The sequence below is a fragment of the Mytilus edulis genome, chromosome 1 (genome assembly GCF_963676685.1).
Source record: "Mytilus edulis chromosome 1, xbMytEdul2.2, whole genome shotgun sequence".
NCBI classification, from domain to species: domain Eukaryota; kingdom Metazoa; phylum Mollusca; class Bivalvia; order Mytilida; family Mytilidae; genus Mytilus; species Mytilus edulis.
Window position 1 is genome coordinate 3977171 of NC_092344.1, and position 11409 is coordinate 3988579.

Sequence of the window (11409 nt, forward strand, 5' to 3'; positions counted from 1 at the left end):
TTGGAGATGAAAAATCTTTATATTGTGCTACCTTAAACATTAAAATTTCCATTAAAGTTTGATGTTAGTAGCTTTGATATGCATAGTTAACGAAAGTTTATTCTATTTGGAAAAAAAGGTTCTTTTTGTATTATGAATTATTTTATTTCCCTTTAAGGCGGAATTTTTTTAAAATAAACATTGAAAAAACCCATCGTTACTACCAGAACTTTCACATGTACCTTTTCTAATAAATAGTGTTACCTGTATGAAAGTTTAAAAGCCATTGTACCAGTAGAAACCCCAGATGCATTTTTTTAAATGTCGGATATTTTTTCATTGAAGTTGCAAGTTGCAAGTTTACTGTACAATTAATTGGATCTTTCCTGTACAATCGGTTGGCCATCTTCATTAAATATATAACATATGCGTAAACTATAAAGTAAATTATTGCAGTGTTTAAGTTCATGAATGTTATTTTTAAGAAGCAAAAACTAGAAATATGCCTTTATGGAAACGTTAGATTAAAGGGTACACAGATTCAATTTGGTTTATGCAAAGATGATAATATGAATAGAAAAAAGATGTGGTATAATTGCCAATGAGACAACTCTCCACAAGAGACCAAATGACACAAGAGCAATTTAGACGGGTCTTTACGGAGTTTGGTCATACACTGTGATTCATAACAGTAGGAGATCATTCTTTAAAGTTGCAGTGACTGGAATTTAAACTTAAACAATGGTGTCATATGGTTAAGGATAGTGTGAGATATGCGCTGCAAATTTATTCAAAAATGGTAAATATTTTGACAATGAAAAGCAGATCTTCTAACGGTACAATCACTTGTTACGACATTTCTCTTTAATTAAAGCAATGGGAAAGTGTTAAACTTTAAACTGAGTCCGTTCTTCTTTCCGTCTATTCCGAACTCAAAATTAAGCTTGTCTCATCCAAATGTTATGAAACCATGGCCTATATAAATGACATAAAATATAATTGGCAATAATTAATCTTCTTCTTTCTATTATCATCTTAAATCATTTACAGTAATTATTACAGAAAAGAAATTATGGGTACATGATTTGGAAAAAAGTTACAATAACAGGAACAATATAACATTACCTTCTCAAATAATGATGAGCTTGTCCACCTAATAATGGTGCAGTAGACAATACATAATAAAAGTATAAAATAAGTTTATCTTTTAGATTTATTACTTTGCCCTAAAGACAACGTTTGTAGACTTAAAGTTTCAACTCAAGGCAAAAGGTGGCGGGACATTTTTGACTGGTTATACAGGGGAAATTTGGGATGGAAAACTGTCCCGTACTTTTCACTTTTCAAAAAGTATCAGAAAGTTTATTTCCAAGTTGTTGGGGGAAAATATTCTATGTCTACTTCTTTGTCGATTTGCATCACTTTCAAATAAAACGAACATGACCGAGCGAAACATGAAAACAAAACGTAAAATACACGGACATCGTCTTATTATTTTTAAAGAATAAATAATCTTTTAAATAATCTTTCATTGTCATATAAACAAATTAAACATGTTTGTGAAAAACTGAAACAAAAGACAAACATACCTACATATACTTTTTTTAAATTAAATATGTCAATTTGATAAGTAATACCAATTCCCATACCTGCATTTCTTAGAAACTTTTCGAAAGCTGTCCCAACGCTGTTTTAATTGATATATAGAAGAATACATTATTGATTTGAAACTAATCAGCATTTATCATCACTTAGAGAAAAAAAAATCAACCTGATGTTGAATAAATACCCTTATTGAGAAAAGTCGTAGGCAATTATTTGGAATGTTTAGCTGATGGAAATTGATCGCCCTGTATTGGAATATGGAGAGATAAATTGAAAATCCTGCAGGCAGACATTTATACCAATGTCAGACTTAAAGTGACATTATTCATGTAATGACACAAAAAAATATTTATAGGTCAAATATTCTACTTTTCAGTTAAATCCTGATACTGACAAATTAGGAAATAAAGATTGTGTTTCACAGTAAACAAACAATTGATTCCCACTTAAACAAATATTTCTCTGACCTATATTGAGTAGCATAAAATATGTTGTTATAAAACAAAAAACTTTTCTTAGAGCCTGATTAAATTTACTCTGTGCAAACATTTAGATCACATTTTTTTAGAATAGTTACCAGAACGGGCGCAGCTTTTATCCTAACAATCATGTAACTTATATTTTTTGATTGTGTAACATTGAAAATGGAAACGTGAATTTAGTCCAAAGGATAACAACCGGGCTAAAAAGAAAAAAAAAACCAGCACAAGGCCAACACAGCGCGAAAATCCCGCACCCGCAGGCCCATTAAAAGATAAGTGTACTTGTTCAGCAAAAATGGACGTCAAAATAAACTTCAAAACATATAAATGAACCACTAAGGCAGCAACCATTTGATTTTCTAAGAGGGCTATGGATTTTTTTCTGAGACAAACTTGTTTTAAAAGTTTTTCAAACATAAGGGGGTGGGGCTGACTCCGATGGACTCTCCCTATGTGTCATTTGATGTGTTTTATTGTTCTATACAATAATATATATGGTTAAGGGGTGGAATTCTCGACCATTTACAAGTTATCAAAGAGGTGTTGGGATGACCCCCTAGGGACTTTCCCTTTATTTCCTTTCATTTGTTTTATTGTCACCTACAAGAATATACATGGTTAAGGGGTGGGGATCTGAACCGTTTACAAGATACTAGCATATTTTCAAATTGAACGGGGTTGGGGTGACCCCAGGGACGTCCCTGTAATTTCATTTGATTTGTTTCATTTGTTCCATACAAGAATATATATGGTTTAGAGGTGGGGGTCTGGAAGGTTTACAATATAACAGTACATTTTCAAATTGAAAGGGGTGGGGCTGACCCCCAGGGACTTCCCTGTAATTTCATTTGATTTGTTTATTGTCCCATACAAGAATATATATGGTTTAGGGGTTGGGATCAAACATAAGGGGGTTGGGCTGACCCCGATGGACTCTCCCTATGTGTCATTTGATGTGTTTTATTGTTTTGCACAATAATATATATGGTTTAGGGGTGGGGATCTCGACCATTTACAAGTTATCAAACAAGATGGTTTGGGATGACCCCCTAGGGACTTTCCCTTTTTTTCCTTTCATTTGTTTTATTGTCACCTACAAGAATATATATGGTTAAGGGTTGGGGATCTGGATCGTTTACAAGATACTAGCATATTCTCAAATTGAACGGGGTGGGGTGACCCGAGGGACTTCCCTGTAATTTCATTTGATTTGTTTCATTGTCCAATACAAGAATATATATGGTTTAGATGTGGGGATCTGGACCGTTTACAAGATAATAGCACATTCTCAAATTGAAAAGGGTGGGGGTGACCCCAAGGGACTTTCCCTGTAATTTCATTTGATTTGTTTCATTGTTCCATACAAGAATATATATGGTTTAGATGTGGGGATCATGACCGTTTACAAGATAAAAGCATATTCCTAAATTGAAGGGGATGGGGATTACCGCCCAGGACTCGCCCTATATTTCATGAGATTTGTTTTATTGTTCTATGTTCATTTCAGAAGACTGCGTGTGTCTATCCTTTACAATTTTCATGTTATATTCATTTGAAAATTTTAGAAAAAAAAATCCCATAGGGTTCTATAGTAAACTCCTCCCCTCTTTCTTGCCCCTAAAATACCCCTTAACAGACCCAAATGCACAAACGAAAAATTGATGGCTCACCTAGATATATTGGTCTAACATTCTATGAAACCCTAAGTAATTCTGACAAGTGGTTTTGGAGAAACGCTGCGGACAAGTTCATTTTAAAAGTGGCGGAAAAAAAAGAAGAAGAAGAAAAATTAAAAACCAATTGTTCAGAGAACAATTGAAGGTCTTTCCACCAGTTAATATCTATTTTAATATTAAAATATTAAAATCAGTCTAAAATGTCAGTTCATATGGCTTTATGATGTATAGATATAAAGGAGTATGTTCGATAAGGTCCTAAAATGGCCCCCTTTTTTAGCGTAAATTTCAAATTCGGATTTATCGACCAATATCACGATAAATTATAGCTAATACATTGAATAGCTAGGATATAAACCATTTTGTTGAAAATTTTACGTTTCTGCGTTTCATTATGACGTCACAAGTTGTACTCATATTGATTTTTCACGAAAAAATCAATGAAAATGGGTAAATTTCCATAGATTATTGGACAGGAAACATAGAGCGCATACGTCGACAACAAAGATCTTTTAAAATAATGTTTGTGAAGACATTTCACATGTCTTATTTGAATCTTAAGCTTGTCGACGCCTGCGCTCTATGTTTCCTGGTCCTTTATTTGGTTGAAATCTAGCTGATTTTGTCAAATTTCACCAAAATCCCTTATCTTGACCTTTTTTGGATGTAAAAATCAACGTGTTAGAATTAAACTTTGACAAAAACAGTTCTGTTCAACATTCTAACATGTCTTTAAGGCAACTTAAAACATTTATTGTCTTGTAACTATGAACTTTATAATTGGGGCCAAATATGGCCCTTACCGAACTTAACCCTTTAAAGCAAAGGTCAAAATCTAGGACGTCAAATTAACCTATGACCTTGACCTCAATTTGAAGGTCACAAACTGAGGATCTCAAATCAAAAGACCCTAGGTCTCTAATATGTATGGTTAATAAGTTATATCACTTTACACATAATTTTAGATATCATAGAGGCAAAAAATCCCATTCATTGTCTACGCACCCTTTCAACTAAAATTATTTAGTTACGACATGTTGCAACTAACAATTTAGTCAAAATAATTTGTCGATATCTTATACGGTTTCTGGAAATGAGTGGAAATAAGCCTAATTCAAAAATTAAAATATGACCTTGACCTTTGACCTTGACCTAATTTTCATTTTTTTTGGACCAAGGACCTCAAATCAAAAGATCCTAGGTCTCTATCACTTATGGTGTTCCAGTTTAAAACACATTTCAAAATTTCAAATACAAAAAGGGAAATAACTCTCATATGGAGCGTTCATATTGCTTCGGTCGAAATTGGACAAATCATGCGAAGGATATAACGAGCAATTTTATAAAATAAATTTGTCGTAATCTTTTACGGTTGCGAAGGAGATGTGAGCACAAAGAAAACAGTGTTTGGGGAGATAACTCCTACAAAGAAAAGTATTCGGTTACGCAGGGTAAATTTCAAAAGCGCATAAACTGTTCGATATCATATACCAAATATCTAAGCGACATATTGCGAAACAAATGTTTATCGCAAGAACAAAATTAGGCGGAAGAAAAAAAAAAATAATCAGAAGAAAAACAATAGGTCTTTCCACAGAAAAGTGGAAAGACCTAATAATAAGAACTTATATTGTCCCACAGAAGAATATATATGGTTTAGGGGTTGGGATCAAACATAAGGGGGTGGGGCTGACCCCGATGGTCTATCCCTATGTGTCATTTGATGTGTTTTATTGTTCTATACAATAATATATATGGTTTAGGGGTGAGGATATTGACCATTTACAAGTTATCAAACAAGAGGGGTTGGGATGACCCCCTAGGGACTTTCCCTTTATTTCCTTTCATTTGTTTTATTGTCACCTACAAGAATATATATGGTTAAGGGGCGGGCATCTGGACCGTTTACAAGATACTAGCATATTCATATAAAAAAAATCCCATAGGGTTCTATAGTAAACCCCTCCCCTCTTTCTTGCCCCAAAATACCCCTTAATAGACCCCAATGCACAAACGAAAAATTGATGGCTCACCTAGATATATTAGTTTTACATTCTATGAAACCCTAAGTAATTCTGACAAGTGGTTTTGGAGAAACGCTGCGGACAAGTTCATTTTAAAAGTGGCGGAAGAAATTAAAAAGAAGAAGAAGAAGAAAAAAAATAATAAGAACTGAGCAAAAACAATAAGTCTGCAAACTTTGTTTGGGAGACTTAATTAACAAAAAAGACAAGATGCTCCTGACTTGAGAATGACTCAAAATGCTGCGGTATGTTATGTATGGTTTATGAAATATCAACCCTTCCCTATACCTCTAGGCAATGTAGAACAAACAAACACACATACGCACTGTACAATTCAGTTAAAAAAGAAGTCCGATACCGGAAAAGGTAACAAAAAAAGCTTAGCAAAAAGACTACTAGCAGTTCCTAACATGCAAGCTCCATACCTCAATTAATAGTTGTCAAAGGTATCAGGATTATAATTTAATACGCCAGACATAACTGATTGAAAGATTATATATTTATATTGCTATGGGTCAGCTGCGTAAAGGCTTATAGCAGCACAGTCGTAATAGTATGAAACAAGTCGATCAAAGCTGACTATACCATAGAACAATTGAAAGGTTATACAGGTATCATTTTGAAAGAGTTGAGTGTTCCCAGTGTATGTAAAGTGCGGATCCTAAAATACCATTTTCACTGTAGATGCCATGCATTTCTGATGTAGAATGGTAAATAAACAGACGAAAACATTTTGATTTTTTAAAGAAAATGAAGAAAATTGTTCACATCTATAATACTAAAATTACGAGGTCCAATTTGTCAGCCGTCATCACGTAAAAACGACGAATCAAAGAATTCAGCTTTATATATAACTAATATAGTACAAAGTTGTAGATTAAAATAGTATATTCACCTGTTACCTATTACCTTATCTGTACGTTCCGCATCTAACAGGTGCACCACCAAACGGTGTATTTAGGATTAATATGCTATATTCACCTGTTACATATTACCTTATCTGTACGTTCTGCATCGAACAGGTGCACCACCAAACGGTGTATTTAGGATTAATATGCTGTATTCACCTGTTACCTATTACCTTATCTGTACGTTCCGCATCTAACAGGTGCACCACCAAACGGTGTATTTAGGATTAATATGCTATATACACGGATCATAATCACAGGGTTGACAACATAATCACAGGGTTGACACTAAAATTCAATCATTGTCAAATTGTTTCCTATTGTAGTATTTTAATCAGTAAGACTTTCTAAGATAACAATACGAATACTAAAAATAAGGTGTATATAGGAACCGTTTTCAATTTGTTAGCGGGCATGATATGAAACAGTGAATCAAAGAATTCAACTTTATTTATAACTAACATAGGACAATGCTGTTGATTAAAAAATACTCCATTCCAGGACCTTTTGTTATCCAAATAATTAATATTACCAATAATTTAGAAGTTCCAGTTCGACGGGTTCAAACAGAAAGATTTGAAAGCTGAGAAAACTGTGTATCTTATTATCGGCATGACTTTATCAGATAAAAAATAATACTAAAATAAGGCTTGCGCATAGTTATATACTTTGATTCAGTCATTGATATACAAAGTAAGAGATGGAACGGGTTTTTATCGCACCGAGAGCAATCCATACGTGAAATATGTACCGAAATATGTGAATATTTAGGACGTTTTACGAACAAATCCGGCAGGTGATTAAAAACTAGCAGGAAAGATGTAGTTGCAAAAAAATATTCATGACATGTTGTATAACGTAGAATAGCTTTTGTTATTCAGTTTGCCCATATTGTATTGAATTTCACTATGATAATATCTTTATGCGAGTCATGTTCACTGTTAAAAAATGATACTTTACTTTCATTTTCACTGTAGAGCGAATCATTAGTATTGTATATGCGGTGCATTTTCACTGTATGAATTTTATGAATTTTTATGCATTAAATTCCAAATTCAGCCGACTTGCTCATACACTAATTAAAGTAAGAAAAGGATTTGATAGTGCTGACTTTAAGATGAAAGTTTGATTGAACGCTCCAATAAATTCAATAGAATTAATATTTATTTCAAATAAACACATCGCTGTGATAATATAACACTATGTGGATCATTTCAGAGTTGAAAGTGTTTTTAGATTAATGCAAAATATTTTCAAATGCATGCCAATTTGATAAAATTGATGTTTCTGCAGTCGTCATTATACGCATGTGCAAACATATTTTATCATTGGATTTCGAGTATAGGTCTATTTACCAATCAGAAGAAGCATGTCATAGATTTTTTTATAATTCATCAGAATCTATATTTAAAGTATAGTTATATTTATCCAATGCATAGAAAGTTCATCACTGAATACGTACATCTCTCATGTCTATCGAAATAGAATGGGATAAAAAGGAATAAAAACAACAATACTTTCTAATATTTTTTTTATAAATCACTTCTTGACCCATTTCAATGAGGTTTTGAAGTAAGATTTTTATTTTAGGTCCGGTTTTAAATTGGCCCACAGGGTCCAAAATAAAATTTGAGGTTCTTTGGTAGGTTGAATCCATACATGATTGTGTTTATTAGTTAAATTTTTTATTTTTGGCTTATTTAACAAGTTTGTGGGGTCCAAACTGTCAAGAAATAAATTCGTTTAGATTTCAACAACAGTTGAATGTTTGGGGAATGCTGAATCTTACCGTGTTTTTTAAATCTGGGATTTTGGTATTTTGGGCCAAGTTATCGAAATGGTCCACATTGAGGCCCAAATTCAACAGTTGGGGCAAATTTGGACATAATATTAAAGCTTGATACTATCTGAATTTGGATTGTGATCAAATTTATGACGTTATATAGGTTTCTGACACAAGGTAAATGTGGTCGAAGATCTTAAATCGTATGCGCAATACTGTGCAACTGAAGGTTTCTTCCCGTCCATAACATTTTGTTTTCCTTCTAGGATAAATAACCATCAAACCAAATCCCAGTCTTTCCTTTCTGGTAATGAACCTTGAAGTACAATTTTAGAGAGGTCCATACACTTGAACACAAGATATTGTCAGGAAACTAGAAAAATGTTTGTTTTGCCATTTCTTTTGCCCCTAATTTCTGCATGTTTTGGGGAATTATCCCCGAACCAAATCCCAGTCTTCCCTTTGTGATAATGCGAAAAAGATCCAAAAACGTACACACAAGTAATTATCCGGAAACTACAAACATGATTGTTTTTTGTCCCTTTTTGTTCCATTATTCCTAAACTGTTAGTACCATAACCCCAAAATGAATCCTAACATTCTAATTGTGGTATTGAACACTGTGGTACAATTTCAGAACAATCAAAATTCTTATACATGTACACAAGTAATTATCCTGAAACTAAAACATGCTTCTTTTATGCCCCTTTTTCGTAAACGGTTGGAGCCATCATCCCCAACATTATCCCAACCTTCCTTTTGTGGTATTTATAATATAAAAAAGAAGATGTGGTATGATTGCCAATGAGACAACTTTCCACAAAAGACCAAAATGACACAGACATTAACAACTATAGGTCACCGAACCTTCTTTAAAATTTATATAGTTCCATTCACTTAAATAAAGGTTGTCTGAAAACCAAATGGGTCTTCGGACGACGCAGACTATAACGACATCATAGCAATATACGAACCGAAAAAAAAAACATCGCGGGGAAACATTTCAGTTTACAGTTGACACATGTCAATACTGTGGGGAAACGTATAAATGGCCAGCCACATATACAAGTTATAAATAGATATAAATATTAAAGTAATCAAATAAGTTTTTCCTTTGTTGCAAGTCTAATTATAACATTAATCTACAATAAAAATTCATCGCATTTTCGAAAATTCTGCAACAGAAATGAATGCCATACAGTGATAATTCATCGCATCTATAGTGAAAATGGATCGCTTTTAATAACTGATATTCTATGTTATGTTGCTTTTATAACACATATTTGAACTTTAATACTATTATTTTACAATGAAAATATGTTAAAATTTAGTTTCAAATCAATTATTTTGGTATTTTCAAAACGTAAACAAATAAAGTTTTCCCATGATCCTTTATTCTACAACGAACATACTCGCATACAACAGTGAAAATGATCTGACTGGATTCGCAGTTGATATACACTGGTTCCTGATAAAAGTAAATCTTGAAAATAAACGATAACTTACTGAATTTAATCACATTCAGAAATATTTGCAAAAAGACCGCACTGCAATATATTAACTATCAGTGTTTTTCTGAGAGAGAATTCGCATTGCTACAACACGTGTCAAGGTACTTTTTTTTTAATCCCAAATTCATGTATTTAGTTTTGATGTTAAATTTGTTATTCTTATCGGATTTTGTCAAATGTTTTAACGTTTGTAGTTGTAAATCTTTTTTTTCTTTCGTATTTTATTGTTGTGGTAAAGATAATTAATCATCCAGTTCATTTATTAGATTTTAGTATGGATCAACGAAATTTATACGGTATATTTGGTTAACATATAAAAAAAGATGTGGTATGATCGCCAATGAGACAACTGTCCAAAAGAGACAAAAATGACACAGACATTAACAACTATAGGTCAACCTACGGCCTTCAACAATGAGCAAAGCCCATACCGCATAGTGAGCTATCAAAGGCCCCGATATGACAATGCAAAACAATTTAAACGAAAAAAATATAAACGGCCTTATTTTTATAAAACAAAATGAACGAAAAACAAATATGTAACACATAAACAAACACAGTTTGATTTAGAAGAAACACCGACATAGCTAAATAAAACAATTAATTATCTAATCACTACCAACATTTGATATTAATTAGTATTGTAATTTTCATTGTTATTAATAAATGTTATATCAGTATTACAAATCTAGTCTTGAAATCTATCCCAATTCTGTTTAATTTTTGGGAAATCTTTTTAGAAATTCAAATGTGACGTCATTTTGTGCGTTGATGGCTTTGGTTAACTCGGCTGTGTATTTGCATGTGCTGGCTTAGGTTGTTTTATGTAATGTATCCGTTTTTATTCTGTAGTTTGTCACCACTTCGGTTTGATCATTTTCATTGATTTTATAAAATTTACTGTTTGGAAAAGTATGAACTATTATAAAAAATGAGGATGTTCTTATCCTAGGCAGATAACCCTAGCCGTATTGGTCACATCTTTTTGGAACTTTTGGTCCTCAGTGCCCTTTAACTTTGTACCTGTTTTGGCTTTCTGACTTTTTTCATCTGGGCGTCGATGGTTGGTCTTGCGTGGACGAAACGCACGTCTGGCGTATTAAATTTTCAACCTGGTATCTTTTCAAGCTATTATTCGTGTGTTTCTCTGTCCTATGTGTTCTCCCATTTATATGAATTATAGTCCTGTCATGTAATGGTATCATTTTAATGTTATATTTGACATTGCCATAAAAGCGGGAGGTTTGGCATGCTTTAAAACCAGGTTCACCCCACCATTAGGAAAATGGTTATGTTATATTATATTCGTTTCTGTTGTGTCGTAATTCTCTTCTTATATTTGATGCGTTTCCCTCAGTTTAAGTTTGTAACCCGGATTTGTTTTTTTCTCAATCGATTTATGAATTTCGAACAGCGGTATACTACTGTTGCCTTTATTTTC